Source organism: Cynocephalus volans, chromosome 7 (genome assembly GCF_027409185.1).
Source record: "Cynocephalus volans isolate mCynVol1 chromosome 7, mCynVol1.pri, whole genome shotgun sequence".
NCBI classification, from domain to species: Eukaryota; Metazoa; Chordata; class Mammalia; order Dermoptera; family Cynocephalidae; genus Cynocephalus; species Cynocephalus volans.
This window is the reverse complement of record NC_084466.1, coordinates 11,638,851-11,656,038: the sequence shown is the minus strand read 5'-3', so window position 1 is coordinate 11,656,038 and position 17,188 is coordinate 11,638,851. Positions and strand designations below refer to the sequence as shown.

Here is a 17,188-nt window from a genome sequence, read left to right as displayed (position 1 = left end):
CATATACCAAAAATAGACGAAAGGCATAGAGGGACATATGATTTAAGAAATAACAGTGCAGAATTAAGGGAATCCAAGGCATTCAGGAAGAAAACAACAAAAACCTGTGTTCTTAGTGATTATGATGCTAAGTAATGGTGGCAGTTATCTGGGAAGGGAAGTGAGGGCAGGTGCAATAAAGATATCTTGCATGGAACAAATGCTGCAGAAAATGTTGAGCTCTTTTACATCCAACTAGGCAGAGATATTATCACATTTTAATTCATTGCACTGGAATGTTTTGTTAGCCAAAACAAGAACAGAATTTTCTGTGCAAAAAAAAAAAAAAAAAAAAAAAAAAAGTTACTTTTTTGGTTAATATAATTAGGATATATCAATTTAGTCTCTTGACATGTCCTACCAAAACCTGTTCTGGTTGCTTTATCTTCCTTTGTCAATGTTTTCTTTCATCTTTTTGTACTTCTCAGCCCATTCTATCTTGAGCAAGATGACAAATTTTGAAAAGCCATCACAGACCTGTGACTTTTACTCAGCTAGATTCTATGAATGAACATGTACTGTACATGTTTTCATCAAGATTTTCCTCCACCTAACTCTTTGAACTATGTTTTAATACTATTCATACAACTCTACATGTTTGTCTTCATAGGCCTATTTTTACGTACATCTGCAAGCTTTTCCTACTTTCTTTTCTTTAAACCCCATTTTAAATTAGACTGTTACAGAAAATCTTTTTGTATTAAGCATATGTATTGTGGACTTTTCCTAATAAAAATAATACCCAGTCAAAATCACTTCCTTGTATAAATAAAAAACAAATAAAACAAAACAAATTTGATCAAAAATACCTGTTCATCCAACTCAAAATGTAAGCTCCACAAAAAAAAAAAAATGTACTATAAACAAGTTCTACAATACTACCCAAATACCATATTTATCAAATAATAAAAATTTCTAATTGATGTTTACAATTTTCAGACATTCACAGATATTTTATTTGATCTAATAATGCTGTTAAAAATGCTGTAAGTAGAAAAACAGCACCATCTCCATGTCCCAGATAATGATTTGGATCTCTGAGGACACAATGGATAAAGCAAAGGATTTAGATGCTTTTATTTTTACCCGTGTGATATTTCACCTATACCATGCTGCTACTGAGTAAATATTTATTAATAAAGCCAATGTTAAGAAAAAAAACCCTAAAATTAAAAAGAAAAAGAAAAATGGAAAAAATAAAAAGAATGACAATGTTGAAAATACAAAGCAAATGAAAGGGATTTAATTATTTCCAAGAGTATCAAATAAATCAACTTACTGGAATAAAATAAAATTAAGCATCTGATAAAAATCATAAACTGAATGTGTGGAATACAGAGGAAGCCAACTTCATGCTGAAATAAACCTGTGAGGATTATTTTCTTTCTGTTTTGCTTTATTAGCTGGGAACACATCATTGGCCGTGACTCCTGAGGTTTTGGTAACAACTCTTTTGATAATTCCAAAGGTTAACACAAAAGGACAAACACTAAACACTGAAGAGAGAGAGCAGAAAAGCAAGTAGAGAGGCAACACCTTCTGAGGAAAAAGGGCCACTGAGGACAGGAGGGTGCCAACAAATGACCAGACGAAACTGAAGCCATCAAAGCTTGTATCGCTCTGGATTTAATTCTCTCTAAATTAGCACTGAGAGAATTAATGAATTACATCATCTTCTATATTATGAAACTTTACAGGAATTAATGAATTATATCATCTTACCTTCCAGGTTGTTGGCTGAGAGTATGAGACTATGAAATGGGAAGAATCATATTATTTTAAATTGGTAAAAAATAAATAAAATAAAAATTACCATAACAAATACTGAACTTTCTGTCTCAGACATTAGATAATAAATTGGAAAATTTGAGTGATGTGAACACATGGAAACAAGTTTCCATTTTTTCTACACTTAATGACGTCTAAAATTCATGCATTCTTTTATTCAGTACAATACTCGTATTTAGTGAGCTCCTGGTATTTGCCAGTCACTGTTCTTTATCTTGAGATATTATAATGAGCAAAAGTTGATATAATCTGTCTTCTCTCTTGGAGTATACAGTCTAATGGGGGAGATGAGTGTTTACACTAATGATCATATCATTACAAACTAAGAGAAGTTCTACCAAGAAAAAGAATAATTTCTAAGAGAACACATAAATAAGTCTGACTTAGCCTGGGTTAATAAGGAAAAACATTAAACTCAACTGAGATCTGAAACATGAGTATGAGTTAACTAGCCTAGAGCAGGGCGAAGAATATTCATGGATAGGGTAATACCATGTGCCAAGGCCACAGGGGAGGGGCAGAGACAGAACATTTCAAGGACAAAAAGAAAACAGTGAAGTTAGAAATGCAGAGTGTGAAAAGAATAAGAGGAGATGGAATTCGGGTGCTAGGTATAAGCCAAATCAGATGGTCATGTTAGGATTTTGTTTTTTCCCTAAAAGCAATGGGAAGACATTTAAAGTTTTTAAGCAGGAACATGTCACAATCAGGTACAGATTTGAAAAGACCCCTTTGGCCAAAGTGTGAGGAATAGAAGAGAGTCGATTTGGGTATAAGGATCCTGGTTTGTCTGCTGTAGTACTGGGCAAGAGACAGTAGTTATGCAGACAAGGGCATTGGCAGTGACTGGAGAGAAAACGGAAGATTGGAGAAATATTTAGGAGGTCAAAGGGTCAGTACTATGTGATCGCAGATGGCAGCCAAGGGGGAAGAAGTGTCAAGCACAATGTTTCTTGCTGGGGGACTGGATGGCATTTGGTATTTGATCATTACTGTTTCTGAAAGGTCACATATTGCAGTTTTGCATTCTTGGGTAAAAGAAAGCTTAAGTATACAACATAACTTTACCTGGTGCTTTCTGTTCTTTCACAGAATATTATTTCAAATATCTACAGATAATTTTTGACAATGTTGTTATGTTTAATTTTGTTCTTAAGTAGCCTGTTTTTGTTGTTGTTGGTGATGCTGTTTGTTTGTTTTTTTGGGAGGGGGGTTCAATTCCAAATTACTTTTAAAAACTTTAGGCATTCCTAAAACAAAGTCACAGTTGAGGAAATATTGTTAGTTGCTGCTGTGGGTTGAATGTTCCGTCAAAACTCATTGAAGCTTGACCCCCATTGTAATAATGCTAAGATAGTGGGAAATCCAATTATGGTATTTGAAAAGTGGGGCCTTTAAGAGGTGATTAGATTTTGAGGACTGTGATCTCTTGAATGTACTGATCTATTCATGCAGTAATGAGTATGGTTCTGATGGCTTTATAAGAAGAGCTAGTGAGAAGTTTAGCTCACTCTTGCTCAGCTCACTCTTACCATGTGATACCCTGAGTTGCTATAGACAGTCACCCTGCCAGGAAGATGGCCCTCACCAGATGTCTTTTCTGGACTTTGGACTTCCCAGCCTCCAAAACAGTAAGAAATAAATTTCATTCCTTTATCAATTACTCAGTTTCAGATATTCTGTTATAAGCAATAGAAATGGACCAATACAGTTGCAGAGCAAATGAAGTTGAAAGGTAAAGGACTGGAATCTTGTAAATTTATTCTGGTTTCATTATTTTTTTTAAAAAGTTCCAATCAGTAAACAAAATGGTTCCCAGGTCACCACTAAACCATAAGATGATGGCCATGACAGACTTCTGAGTTGAGGGCAGAGAAATTTGTAAAGATTTTCTTTATAAACCTTACTATGATAGGGAAATATTAGCTTACTAATTGTAAGTACTAAGCATAAAGCTTACTAGGGTAGGAAACTATTCTATTCTCAGTCAGTGAATCAGTAAAACATAAGAAAACAACCCCAAAATTGCTAAAGGAGGTAAATTGTGGCTCTTTCAAGATAATATCTGAGATATGATTATTTTCACTGATGTGGATGGCAAAGAGTTAGAGGTAGGCTCCCAAGATTCTTGTTTCCTTAATAGCTGTTATTTATCCATCACTCATGAATTCATCTAACCCTTTAACAAATGACTATTTAGAGAAAAAAAGAATTCCATTAGTGGATCCTCCTGCCTTTCATTAATCTATGTACTTTGATCCTGTACTTGTCCCATTTACCTTTCCAGACTGAATTGTGTAAACTTTCACATCTGGTTTCATGGATTTCTTCCATTCACTTGATTAGTTCAATTTGCTGTTGCAACTAAAAAGGCCAACTAAGAGGTGGCCCTCTGAGAAGGGAAATTGAAAATCAATTAGCAAGTGTTACACAGCCTCTTTGAGCATGCCTCTGGGGCACTGAGTGTCCCTGAGGCACTACACTTTTAAGGATAATATAAACATGCAGACAAAGACAACCAAATCAATCAAGGGGGCCAGAAAGTAGTTGAAGTTAGGAATCAATAAATATGAATACAGTTTCATTAAAGTCATCAAGAGAGGACAAGCGAGAGATAAAGTCACAGATGAGAAACCAGTGATCACTGAGTATGGCCAACCCTAAGTGTAGTGCAGGGGGTGAGATTAAACGTTTGGAAACAAAGTAGACCTGAGTTTGCTTCCCACTCTGGCATCTTACTAACAATGATCTCGGGAAAGTCATTTAACCTCCAAAATAAAATACTTACCTCTATGAAATTATTGGATTTGACAACGTTTAACAGTTTGGGGTGCAAAATGTGCACTCAATAAATGTTAGCTGTTGTTATTAAAAAGACTAAGGATGAATAGAAGTGTAATGATGTCTAGCAGAATTTACGTAACAGTGGGGGAGATGAATAAAGTGAATTCAGATCCATTTATCAATCATGGAATTCTACAGACGGGAGCAGTAAGCCTGTTGTTTAAAGAGGTAAATTTAAGGCACTTCTTTTTGCTATGCTGGCAGGTGCTACAAATGGGGTATGTAACCACCATCAGAGTGTTGGCTGTTTAATTTGCAATGGAATATGAAGGAAAACTGAGTAAGAATAAATTCTGTTCTTTTTTTTTTTTCGTGACCGGCACTCAGCCAGTGAGTGTACCGGTCAGTCCTATGCGGCGGGAGCGTCGCCGCGCTCCCAGCGCAGCACTCTACCAAGTGCGCCACGGGCTCGGCCCTAAATTCTGTTCTTTTGAGGAAGAGAAGAAACTATCACTTTAAAATCATTTCAAAATGATTTTTTCTTGCTTTATCTTGCCTTTACACTGTCAGTGATGGAATGTTAAACAACAACAACAACAAAAGTAGATAACAGAACAATGTTATGCTCTGCCTATACTTTAGGGTTTGATATTCCTTTGAAAGAGAAAATGGATGTTGGACATATCCATGCCTGTAGATATTTTTTATCATAAACTTATTGAAAAGATCTAAAATATTCATGCTATTTTCTTAAAACTCGAACCATATTTAAAAGAGAGTATATATATATACACACACACACACACACACACACATATATATATACCTGATAAAGAGTTCATACAATTATATAATTATAAATATATATATATATATATATATAATTGTATAAACACTTTAAAAGTTAGAGCGTTCTGTTTGAATATAGTATTAGTATTAAAATTTTTCATAAATATACTACACATTTCAGAAAATTAGAATAAAAACCAAAATAAAAGTGGCAAAATAAAAGTTGAAGGACCCCAAGGAAATGAGGCATTACAAAATTGGAATGATTCTGTAAACAACCACTGCCATGTTTCCACAGCCACTGAAATGGTTGGGAATTAATTAGACAATGTTTGACTATCATTTGTATTTTACTAAAGTATTAGAATTCACAGTAGGAATACGAACTTCTGACATCATGCTTTCATTGGGGGCTTATATGTGATTGTTTGGTGTATATGTTGAGAGTAGTATGCTTGAGCCTGCTCAGAAAAAATTCCTGCAGATCTGAGTCCAATAAGGACCTCTTCTATTTCTGGGCTGTGACCACCTAATTCAGGGTTGCTATGTCACACACTCCTGGGGACTTAGTCACAATTCCCAACAATCTTGGCTTATGTGGTTTCTCTACTTTCCTTCCTCACCTCCAGAAATCACTATTCATCCTGTTTTTATTTTATTTTTTAGTATAATAAATTATATTTCATTAGAGCGGGGACTTTTTCAGCCAGCTTTGCAAGTGAGCTCTCAGAGTTTAGAATATGCACAGTAGATGGTGCATAAATAGTTGTCAAACGAGTGAATGAATGAGCAAGTCGTAGTTTTTAAAAATGTTATCTGTGAACATACAGACTTTTATTTGGGGAATACAGCCTAAAATGGCTTTTTGATACAAGAGCTAGGGAGTATAAATATTCCTGCTGTGTACTTTTAAGGTCTAGAACTAAAAAGAAAATGACACTTGTCATTTTTATTGAGAGTTGATACTTTAAGTAGTTCATTTCATTTTACTTACTAATACGTGATTTTATATTCATTTAGTTAGTATTTATCGAGTACCTTCCTTGTGCTAGATTCTCTTCTAGGTGTTTGGGATTCATTAATGATCAAGAAAAGCTAGAACTCCTGCCCTCAAAGAGCTTATATTTGAGTAGAGAGAAGAAGATAAGGCACCACACATCAGATCAATGTTTGAACACTAGTATGTAGTCAGAATTATGACTAGAATGGTGGACATTGCAAGGAATAACATGTTGCTCCAGACTCTATAGAGGTTCATTTTAATTGGGAGAAAATTAATGTGTAAAAACTTAATAATAAGAAAATAAATGACAGTCATGTCTTTTCTTGTTGGGCTTGTGAATTACATAGAGCACCAATTCTGTGAGTGCTTTAATAAGGAGACACTTCATATTTATATATATAAAAAGAGACCACATTTTTTAGAGAAGTTTTAGGTTCACAGCAAAACAGAGTGCAAGTACAGAGAGTTCCCATATACCACCTGCCCCCACACCCCCAGCCTTCCCCACTATCAACATCTTGCACCACAGTGGTCCATTTGTTGCAATCAATGAACCTACATTGGCATGTCATTATCACCTAAAGTATGTAGTTTACATTAGGATTCACTTTTGGGATTTTACATTCCATGGGTTTGTTAAGTATAGAATGACAGTGTAGCCATCATTATAGTATCATACAGAATAATTTTATTGCCCAAATTCTCTGTGCTTCACCTACTCACTCATCTTTCCCTTCTAACCCCTGGAAACCACTGATCTTTTTACTATTTCCATAGTTTTACCTTTTTAAAATGCCCTATATTTTAAATTGTACAGAAGGTAGCCTTTTCAAATTTACCTATTTCACTTAGTAATACACATTTAATATTCCTTCATGGTTTTTCATGGCCGGATAGCTTGTTGGTAGATACTATTTTGATTGTAGATATTTTGGGGGAACATTTAAAAGAAGGTAGGTTTCTCCAGGTCTTGAAGAATAAAGCTTATATGGAGAGAGCAGCGGAGTGGAGTGTAGGTGGGATTCATGGCAAGAAGCTAAGTATGGAGATAGTGTGTTGCGAACATATTTAGGGGAACGGTGACTAGAACAGTTTGCCTGGGCAGAGGGTTCACAAGATTGTAGGGAACGGTAAAGGTGGAAAAGGAGGGAGGGCCTGAACTGATTCACCGACAGTGTCCTACAATGACAGTGTAAGGAAGAGAGAACAGATCCATTAGGTGGAAATGTGAAGGTTAGATGAGGGAAGAAAATAAGGTCAAGATAATGCATGGTACTTGAATGTTACAGAAATTTTAAATGCCCTGCAATTAAAAATATTTAACATTGTCACACCGGTTTCCTCTGAGACCAACTCTCTATCTCTCTCTGTGAGAACCTGGTGTACTGTATTTAGAATCTTAAGCAGACTATTCAAATGTGGCTGACATTAATTATTTGGAAAATTAATAAGTTGCTTTTGTGCAATTTCTTAATTTTATGAGTACAGGCACTAATTCCCTACCATTCACTTTAGGAACTGGGTTATGCTAAGAGAGATACTGAGTTAAGACTAAATTTCTGTAAAGTAATGATGCATGTACGGCATGTAGAGAACAAAACCTATGTCCCAAATCACCAGGGAACATTCTCTCTGCTCACTTGCCTATGCAGTCTTTAATTGTTAGAAATTAATGAATATTCTAGTTCAGTAGTGCTTTCTTCAGAAAAACGTTAGTGCTCATGGAATGTTGTATATAATTCCAATATGTTTATATACCCCTAGAGGGTCCAGTTAAAGATCATTGCTGTAAGTGACGAAGTCAGTAGTTGAGGCAAGTGGTTTTTCCTTCTCTTGCTTCATTTTAGGAAGGAGACTTTATAACACCCCAGCAGTTTGTACAGAAAGTACCAGGTAGGCAGGAGCATGAAAAGTTGTTTTATGACCAATGCCATGAGCATTTTACTAAACTTGAATGCTTATTTAAATTTTAAACAAACAGACAACATTCTCTAATATGGAATATGCTGTCCCTCCTATGATGTGACACTCACACAGTAAACCTCTAAAAGTTATAATAATGCATTTTCTATCCTTAGCTCTGTTATATTTTATAAACTTAATTGTATTTTTTTTAAACTAGCAATAATTATAGCAAGAAACAGCATTATACACCTCATGACTCCCAGAGAGAAAACATTTTAGATTGGAAAATATACTTCATTCTGGGTAGACTGTCCAAACTCTGAGTTTTGCCTCTAGGTTTGTTCTGGTAACTAAAGTGTCTACGGTGTGTAAAACTTTTTGTGGCAGCAAGGTGATATTTTGGGCATTGTCAATACCACTGACATGGAAGTGCTTTCCTATTAGATAATGAGCCCCAAATAAGAAATGGATGGGTACCTGAAGGAGACAGAAACCGAGAAGCCTCTGGGAAAGGAGGTTTAATGAGTGAGTGAGCTCTGCTAATGAGTACGTGACAGATGGTCGGAAAGAAGTTCTTTCATCAAGACCCTGTGATTCATTCAGCAAACATTTACTGGGTATCCACCAAAAGACTGCCTAAGTGTCAGAAATTCAGGAGCGAAAAGGACATAACTTCCTGCTCTCAAGGAAGTTATGTTGTACTGGGAAATTTAGACTTGGAGAGAGCAAGAAAATGTTAGCTATGGCTAGTCTGACCATTTAAAAATTTCAAATAGGTCTAATTAATTACTTTTTGGCAAGGCTTTCAATGACAACTCTTTCCTTCTAATTGCCCAGGGACGAATCAAGACTCTAGGTGGAATAGAAAGCCTGCATGAGGCTGGCGATGATGGAAAAGACAAAAACTCACCTTACTGGACAACAAACATGAAATGATGCCCAGGGTCTCTAATCACCAGAGAAACAGAAATCAGAACCACAGTGAGATATCACCTCACACCAATTATGATGGCTACTATCAGAAAAACAAAACATAACAAGTGTTTGCCATTATGTGGAAAAATTGAAATCCTTGTGCACTGACTGTGGAATTGTAAAATGATGTAGCCACTATGGAAAACAATATGGAGGTGTCTCAAAAAATTAAAAATATAACTACCATATAATCCAGCAATTCTACTTCTTTGTACATATCCAAATAATTGGTAGCCGTGTCTCAAAGATATATCTGTGCACCCATGTGGATAGCAGCATTATTCACAGTAGCCAAGAGGAGAAAGCAACCCAAGTGTCCATCAGTGGACGAATGCATCAACAAAATGTCATACACACACAACGAGATATTATTCAGTTTTAAAAAGGAGAGAATTGTGACACATACCACAACATGGATGAGCCTTGAGAATACTGTGTTAGGTAAAATAAGCCAGGCACAAAAAGACAAATACTATATGAATGTGCTTATATGAGGTCCCTGAAGTAGTCAAACTCACAGAAACAAAGTAGGACTGTGGTTGCCAGGGGCTGGTGTGTGTGGCAGGGGAGCTATTGCTTAATGGATTCAGAGTTTCACATTTCCGAGATGGAAAAGTTCTGGAGATCTGTTGCAGAACAATGCAAATATACTTAATACTAGTAAAATGTACACTTAAAAATGGTTATGATAGTAAGTTGTGTGTGTGTGTGTGTGTGTGTTTTACCACAATTAAAAACATTTTTTAAAACATGCAAAAGAAAGCAAACCTCATCGTGCTGCCTCAGTGTGCAGTATCCAATGGGTTCTCAACATATATATGACGGTTCTTCAAAAAGTTCAGGGAAGGATTCATACTATCTTTTAATTCCATTTTTTTATGAACTTCTTGAAGTACCCCCATATGTATTAGGGTTAGGGGGTATATTTGATTTTTCTTCTGTGTAAATATACATAACAAGGATTTGTAGTTTAATAAATGTTGCATCTGAGAACTTTTCTTACTTTCCAAACCAGAGTTTTATCTGCTCTTAGTTCACATTGACATTTGAAAATATGGTCTAAGAGCTTCCTATCAGATTTTTTTAAAAAATATAAACTTGTGAGATGATTAAAGAGGTGAATACTGAAGTTGGTATTTGCTGTGGCCTGAATAGTAGTGTCCTCCCAAAATTCATATGTTGAGGCCTAACCCTCATTGAGATGGTCTTTGGAGGTGGAGCCTTTGAAAGGTTATTAGATGTGATGATGGAGCCCTCATGAATGGGATAAGTGACCTTATAAAAGTGGCCTAATATCAGGCATGAGCCTGGAGTCTTATGTTAAGTGAAATAAGTCAAGCACAGAAAGAAAAATACTGCATATTCTTACTCATATGTGGGAGCTAAAAAAGTTGAACTCATAAAAATTAGACAGTAGAATTGTGGTTGCTAGAGGCTGGGAGGGGTGGGGGGAGTGGGCATAGAGGTTGTCTAATGGATACAAACTTACAGCTAGATAAGAAGAATAAGTTTCAATGTTTTATAGTAGTGCTAGGTGACTATAATTAACAATAACTTATTGTATATTTTCAAATGGCTAGAAGGGAGGAGTTCTAATATTCTCACCAGAAATGCTTGCAGTGATGAATATGCTAATTACCCTGATTTAATCATTACACATCCTATACATGTATAAACCAGAAAGCCTTCACCAGACACTGAGTCTTCTAGCACCTTGCTCTTGGACTTCCCAGCCTCCAGAACTGAGAGACATAAATTTCTGTGTTTATAACTACCCAGTTTATGCTATTTTGTTGTAGCAGCCCGAATGGACTAAGACAATGTGTATGGACAGAGGGCAAATGAGATAGAGACTTACCCAGGCTTGAATACCAACATTCGGTAGCCCAGCACATAATCGCCAGTTTAGAAGATTTCAGACTTATTGACATAGAGTACCTGACTATACTTAACTATACAATACATACAGAATGACAAAAAAATGCAGGATGAACTGGCAATTCCCTTTAAAGATAAAAACAAACTGCCAGTTTACAGAAAAAAATTAATAAATGTAAGTACGTACACAAACATGTTTTAAGGAAAGTTTCAGATTTTGAAGGATGGGTGACATTCATCCATCTTCTCTGCAGCTGAAGAAGTCTTTGTGCAGAAAAAAAAAAAGGTTTTGAGTGACGAGAGTGACCATTCATATGATGAAAAAAAGGAAAACTAATGGAAAGAATGATCAGGAGTGACAGGGAACCAGGAGAAGTGGGACACCAGCAGGAGCTGCCAGGAGGGAGGGCAGCATCACGGAGTAGAAATTAGGGGATAGTTTTGAAATTGTCAAGGGCTGGAGGTGAGAAGGGCCAGTGAAGGATGCCATGATGATTACAGAAAATAACTTGTAAAGTGCACTTAATGAATGGTGTCAAAAGAAGCTAGTGAGAAATTGGCCACATTCAGCCTCTGTAACTGATTATACCCCACAAAAGGACCATGGAGGGAGAGGTTCACAGTAGGGAGTATAAATGATCTTTGAGGAATAAAGTGAAGTCTATAATTGGGTCCCACAGTTTCAGCTATAGGGCAAAGCTACATTTGTATTTACATTTCTTATAACTTTGACTTCAGTGCTCCCATCCCATAAAAACTCTTTGTGTTTTGAAAAGATAACTGATCATATGATCCAGCAATCTTGCTCCTTGGTATTTACCCAAGTAAGCTGAAAACTTATATCCACACAAAAACCTGCACATGAATGTTTATAGTGTTTTTGTTTGTTATTGCCAACACGTGGAGGAAACCAAAATGACCTTCAATAGGTGAATGCATAAACCACACAACCCTCCCCCCCCAAAAATGGAATATTATTCAGTGATAAAAAAAAAATTATAAAGCAATGAAATGATATGGAAACTTAAATGAATATTACTAAGTGAAAAAAAGTCAATCATGATTCCAACCATATGACCTTCTGGCAAAGGAAAACTGTGGACAGTAAAAACATCAGTGGTTTGCAGGGGCTGAGTGGCATAGTGAGGGATGAATAGGTAAAGCACAGGGGATTTTTAGGGCACCAAGACTGAATTCTAAGGTTAACTATGAATTTTAGTTAATTGTAGTGCATCAGTATTGACTCATTGACTGCAACATTTGTACCACACCAATATAACATGTTAATAATAGGACAAACTGGTAGGGCAGATGGGGATGAGGAAGTGGCAAGGGGGTATATGGAACTCTCTACTTTCTGCTCAAATTTTCTGTAAACCTAAAAGAAAAGTTTAGAAATGAGCCTATTAATTAAAAAAAATATTATAAAGGGTAAGTGGCTCAGAGTGCAGGAGGATTTTGGTCTGGAGGTAGGGATGTTGCAAGCTCTGCATATTCTCCATCAATGTCTTAATAAATTCCCAGTAAGAATTCTCAGCAATTATGCATCATGGAAATTCCATGTATTAACAGTTCTCAAGAACAATATTTGAAAGCCCAGGTTGGTGAAGCAAAAATATAACCTCTAGAACAAGACTGAGCAAACCTGCTAACTGTTTATGTAAATAAAATTTTATTGGAACACAGCCATGCACATTAATTTACATATTGCCTCTGGTTGTTTTCGAGCTACAACAGCAGCTGAGTAAGTAGCAATTGGGACCATAGGACCCATACACCTAAAACATTAATTTGGCCCTTTCCGTAAAAGAGTTTGCCAATTCAACTCCTGTTCTAGATATTTTACTGGGGCTAGCTGAGTATAGAATTCATGGGATTTCCTCATTTTAGAAATAAATCATACTGAAATATGGAAGCCTTCTCTGGAATGAAACATAACAAAGCAACTTTATCCGTGGAGAGATTTTGCTGAGAATATCTGAGAATTGGCAATATGATTCTGGAGAAGTTTTTCAATTTGATCTAGAGGGGTAACATAGTATCATATTGATTTATTAAAATAATCCAATTATGAAACAGATTGAGCAGCATTCTACACTACATATTCTGTTTATATTTTAATTTTCCATGTGATTCACTTTAACTTCTATCGATAAATCTGTACAGGCATGTTTCTAATGAAACCTGTAATTAAAGAAGTACCAACTGCTAAAGAGAACACAAAAATCTGAAGCATCGGGTTTTTGTTTAACCAGAAACAACATTCAAAAACAGATGTATATAATATTTGTCTTCTCAATGGTCTCATGCACTGTTGACCAGAGAAGTAAAAATGAAATAAAATTAGATGTGAATAACTTTTTTAAATATCCAATACAAATTTTAAGCAGTTGCATAAGGTACAAATGGACAATTGTAATTTACGTGTATAAAATACCAAACACATCTTAATACTATGAATGATGATATAAAAATAATCACTTGTTGGTGATGACTTAAGTTAAAACAGATGGGAATCTCTCTGAAAGAGAATGAAGATTAATTTTAAACTGAAACAGTAGTTGGAAAATCTTTTAGGAACCTACTTATTACTGCCTGTTTCCAAATTTGCATAAATTTCTGCAGGTGTGAATAATCTGCTTGGCCACGATACATGGAGCATGAAATTTCAATCAAAAGGAATGAGAACTCCTATGTGAAGTGCAGGTTATTTTCCGTTATCCTGAAAACTTCAAGGGCTTTTATGACTATAGCAAGCATGCAGCTTACCCATTGAAAGGCAGCTGGATGGATGCTCATGGGATAGAAGATTAAGCATCTTTCAATTGGAATTTCTGTAAACCTTGTGAGGAGGAGCATCCTATTTCAAATAGGGTGGGGGAAAGGAGGAATGTTTTCAAATAATGAAGGAATATTCTATACTGGTGCTTTGTCTGTTAAGTTAATTGGAAATAAAAGTATACAGAAGTCAAAAAAAATAATCACTGGTATAAATAACTAAAAGTACTTGGTGAAGTCAGTCTCTGTATCACTTCTGAATGCTTTCAGCTATGAGAAATGGACTATCCATACTGCAGGGGCTTAAAACAGCAGAAATTGAATTCCTTCCATGTAAAAAATCTTTAGATGTTAGTGCTTCTGGTGTTGGATTTCGTCAGGGACTTGTGTTCTCTCTCTCTTTCCTCTCTGCCATTCTAAGTGTTTGATAGCTTCCTCTCACATAATAGTTGCTGTAGCTCCAAACATCACATTTCCACACAACAGCATCCTCAGTAAGATGGAAGAGGGAAGGGGCAAAATAAGAGCTGTCTCTCTTTTTGAGGGAGGAAATATTTTCTCAGATGCTCCCCAATGAAAGGTATTTATTTTAATGGTCAGAACTAGGGACACATAACCACACCTAGACTAATCGCTGGCTAAGCAGAATGGGGCTGCTATCATGGGTGTAAAGTTTAAGCTTTAAACCAAGCATTACTAATTTCCAGGATTAGAGTACATGGCTTCCTGTAAAACTGGGATTCTGTTAGTGAAGAAGAAGAAATGATTTTGGAATTGAGGGAAACTAAACTTTATGTTTCTCTTGCAATATTTTAAATATATGTGAATATATTTAATAGCATGATTTTTTTATATATGAGCCAATTTAAAACCTATGGCATGCAAGTGCAACTCAGTAGTAAAACATCCACATATTATGTATGTACAAATATTGATAGAAAGGTACATAGAAATATACATTTTGCCTGTAATTTAAACTGTGATAAAAGGGGACCTTAATTTCATTTATTTCCATCTTCTTAACATGAAATCGTACAGCATTGTGTTTCTAAATATCGTTTATGCTCCCTTGGATTCTGTGGTTTGCAAATTTTTATTGGTCTTAAAAATTTAATTTAAAAAAAATCTTTTTATTTTAAAAATTCCCTTATATATCTCAAGTGTGTGGAAGAATTCCTGGCACATAATAAGAGCTCAATAAACATTCCCCTCAATAAACATGCCAAGCAGGTAACATGGCAGGGAGACTCATGCTTAGAAAAGGTAGCAGAGTCTAGTGACCACACAAGTATATGCCAGTGTGCCTGGAAGAGCCAGCCCTGGATTTTTGACTTTTGTACTAACTAGATTACTTTTACTCTTAAAAAACGTCCTCATTTGAGAGCAAATGCTATGACCATCCTAGCTTAGGGATGGTTTGGTGTCTCCAAGGCTATTTTTCTGCTTCCCTGAGCAGAAGCACCTTGGGTACCCAGGGCCCCACTCAATTGCTGGGGCTCACAGGAGCTGGTGCAGAGTGCTGGAGGATCAGTGTTTCAGTGTGGACGACTGGTGACCCAGGGGCAATTGGCACATGGGTCCTTTCTCTGGCCTCATGGTAGCTATATAGAAGGTAAAATAAATAAGCAGAGAAAAGTCTGCTTCTTCATTGTTGATGAAAATCATAGCAGAGTTCAGCCTAGAGGGTATTTTTTCCCTGCCACCTCTTTTGCAGTGTATCCAATGCCTTTAAGCCACATAATCAGAATATACCTATATTCTAAAAATAAAAAATAAGATTTTTTTTTTTTTACAAAAAATAATCTGACAGTGCCTATGATATTCATTGTACAAATGGAAAAACTAAAAATCCAAAATACTACTAATAATGATGAGGGAAGACGATAATTCTCAAACTTGGAGGAAAATCAGCAACCAATTCTTTTCATTCAACAATAAACTAGAGTTAAAATGCTAATTAGAATGCACTTCCCAGAAGAAATGGTGAACTGAAATTATATCTTCCTGCCTAAGTAAAGCACTTATATGTCATGTCAACATTAAGAAAACAGAGAGAAATAAATATCTAAGTATGTACGTCTACCCTATACCAAAATACTATAGAAACATTACTGTTTATAATACAGAGATCATAATATCAGGAAACATAAATAGCTGAGATTGAAATTATTCTGAATTTAGTTCAAAAGAATGCAGAGAAGATATTCTAGTAATATTTGAATAGCTGAATTTATCCACATTTCCTCGCAAAAATGAACAAGATAAGAGCAAAGCAAAACTTGACGATTCTCACCTCACGGTCCCACCCTCTTAACCTCTTTATGTTCTCTCCTGGCTTTCTCCTGTCAATGACTCTCAAACTTTACCTTAAAAAGGAAGATTCAAAACAGGTGGCTAAAAATAAGTGAAGTCAAACTTTGAAGGAATTCAGAAAAATGGGGTAACTCAATCTTAAACTGGAGAGAAAATTAAAGACAATGCATGATATGCTCTCCATATGCACAGGAGTAGCATATCTTAGCTGATGACGGACAAGGCTTATTAGTCATGTGATAAGTTTACAATTGGAGGGAAAGTCTGAGTGACTGACTTCATCATGAAGTAACTAAATTGCATGTTCCTCTTCTAACTTTAATTTGCAAATGAGAGTTTAGCCTCATATTATCTTTATTCTGGGATAGTTCTAAGAGTGTATGCCTACACAGAACCTACGTATAATTTTTCAAGAATGTCTTCTATAGTTTTAAAATAAGAGTTGTTTAATTAATGGAAAACTACCTAAGATTAAACATAGGAGTATATGTTCTCAGGTAAATAATGTATAAGCTAGAGAGATTTGTAAAAGTTATTAGAGTAGTTTTTACCCATTCTGTATAAAAACATACGCAATTGTACTATTTTGGTATGAGAGCACAGCAGGATCATTTTTTTATGGGAAAAAAGATTTAAATCCAGGCTGCAATGTTCCTTCAAGAATACAATAATGATAAAACCATCTATCCTTCAAAGAAAGACTTATCTCTGTCCAAAGGCAATCTCTCCTCAGGCACTTAGATGTAAGATAAAAATGAATGTAGACTAATTCATGCCACACAAAACCTTTCTTTCTGTTTTAATAGAAATGCATTTTATAATATATGTTTCTGGTTTATAGAGGTGGATAAATATGAAAATTATTAGTATCTGGGAACCCATGTGTAAGTACTATAGTCTTGTTTTGCATGAGATTAATTGGTTTTCTTATTGTTA

The 17,188-nt window shown here is 35.6% G+C and overlaps 1 protein-coding gene and 1 non-coding gene across 4 annotated transcripts in view; one reads left to right on the top strand and one right to left on the bottom strand.

Moving 5' to 3' along the window:
• FGF14 (fibroblast growth factor 14) overlaps positions 1-17,188 on the bottom strand; it is a 652,329-nt gene that overhangs the window by 20,411 nt on the left and 614,730 nt on the right. The window lies entirely within an intron of this gene.
• Positions 13,640-13,721, top strand: LOC134382858 (small nucleolar RNA SNORD79). Its single transcript, XR_010024120.1, has one exon. It is a non-coding gene; the product is annotated as a small nucleolar RNA SNORD79 (small nucleolar RNA).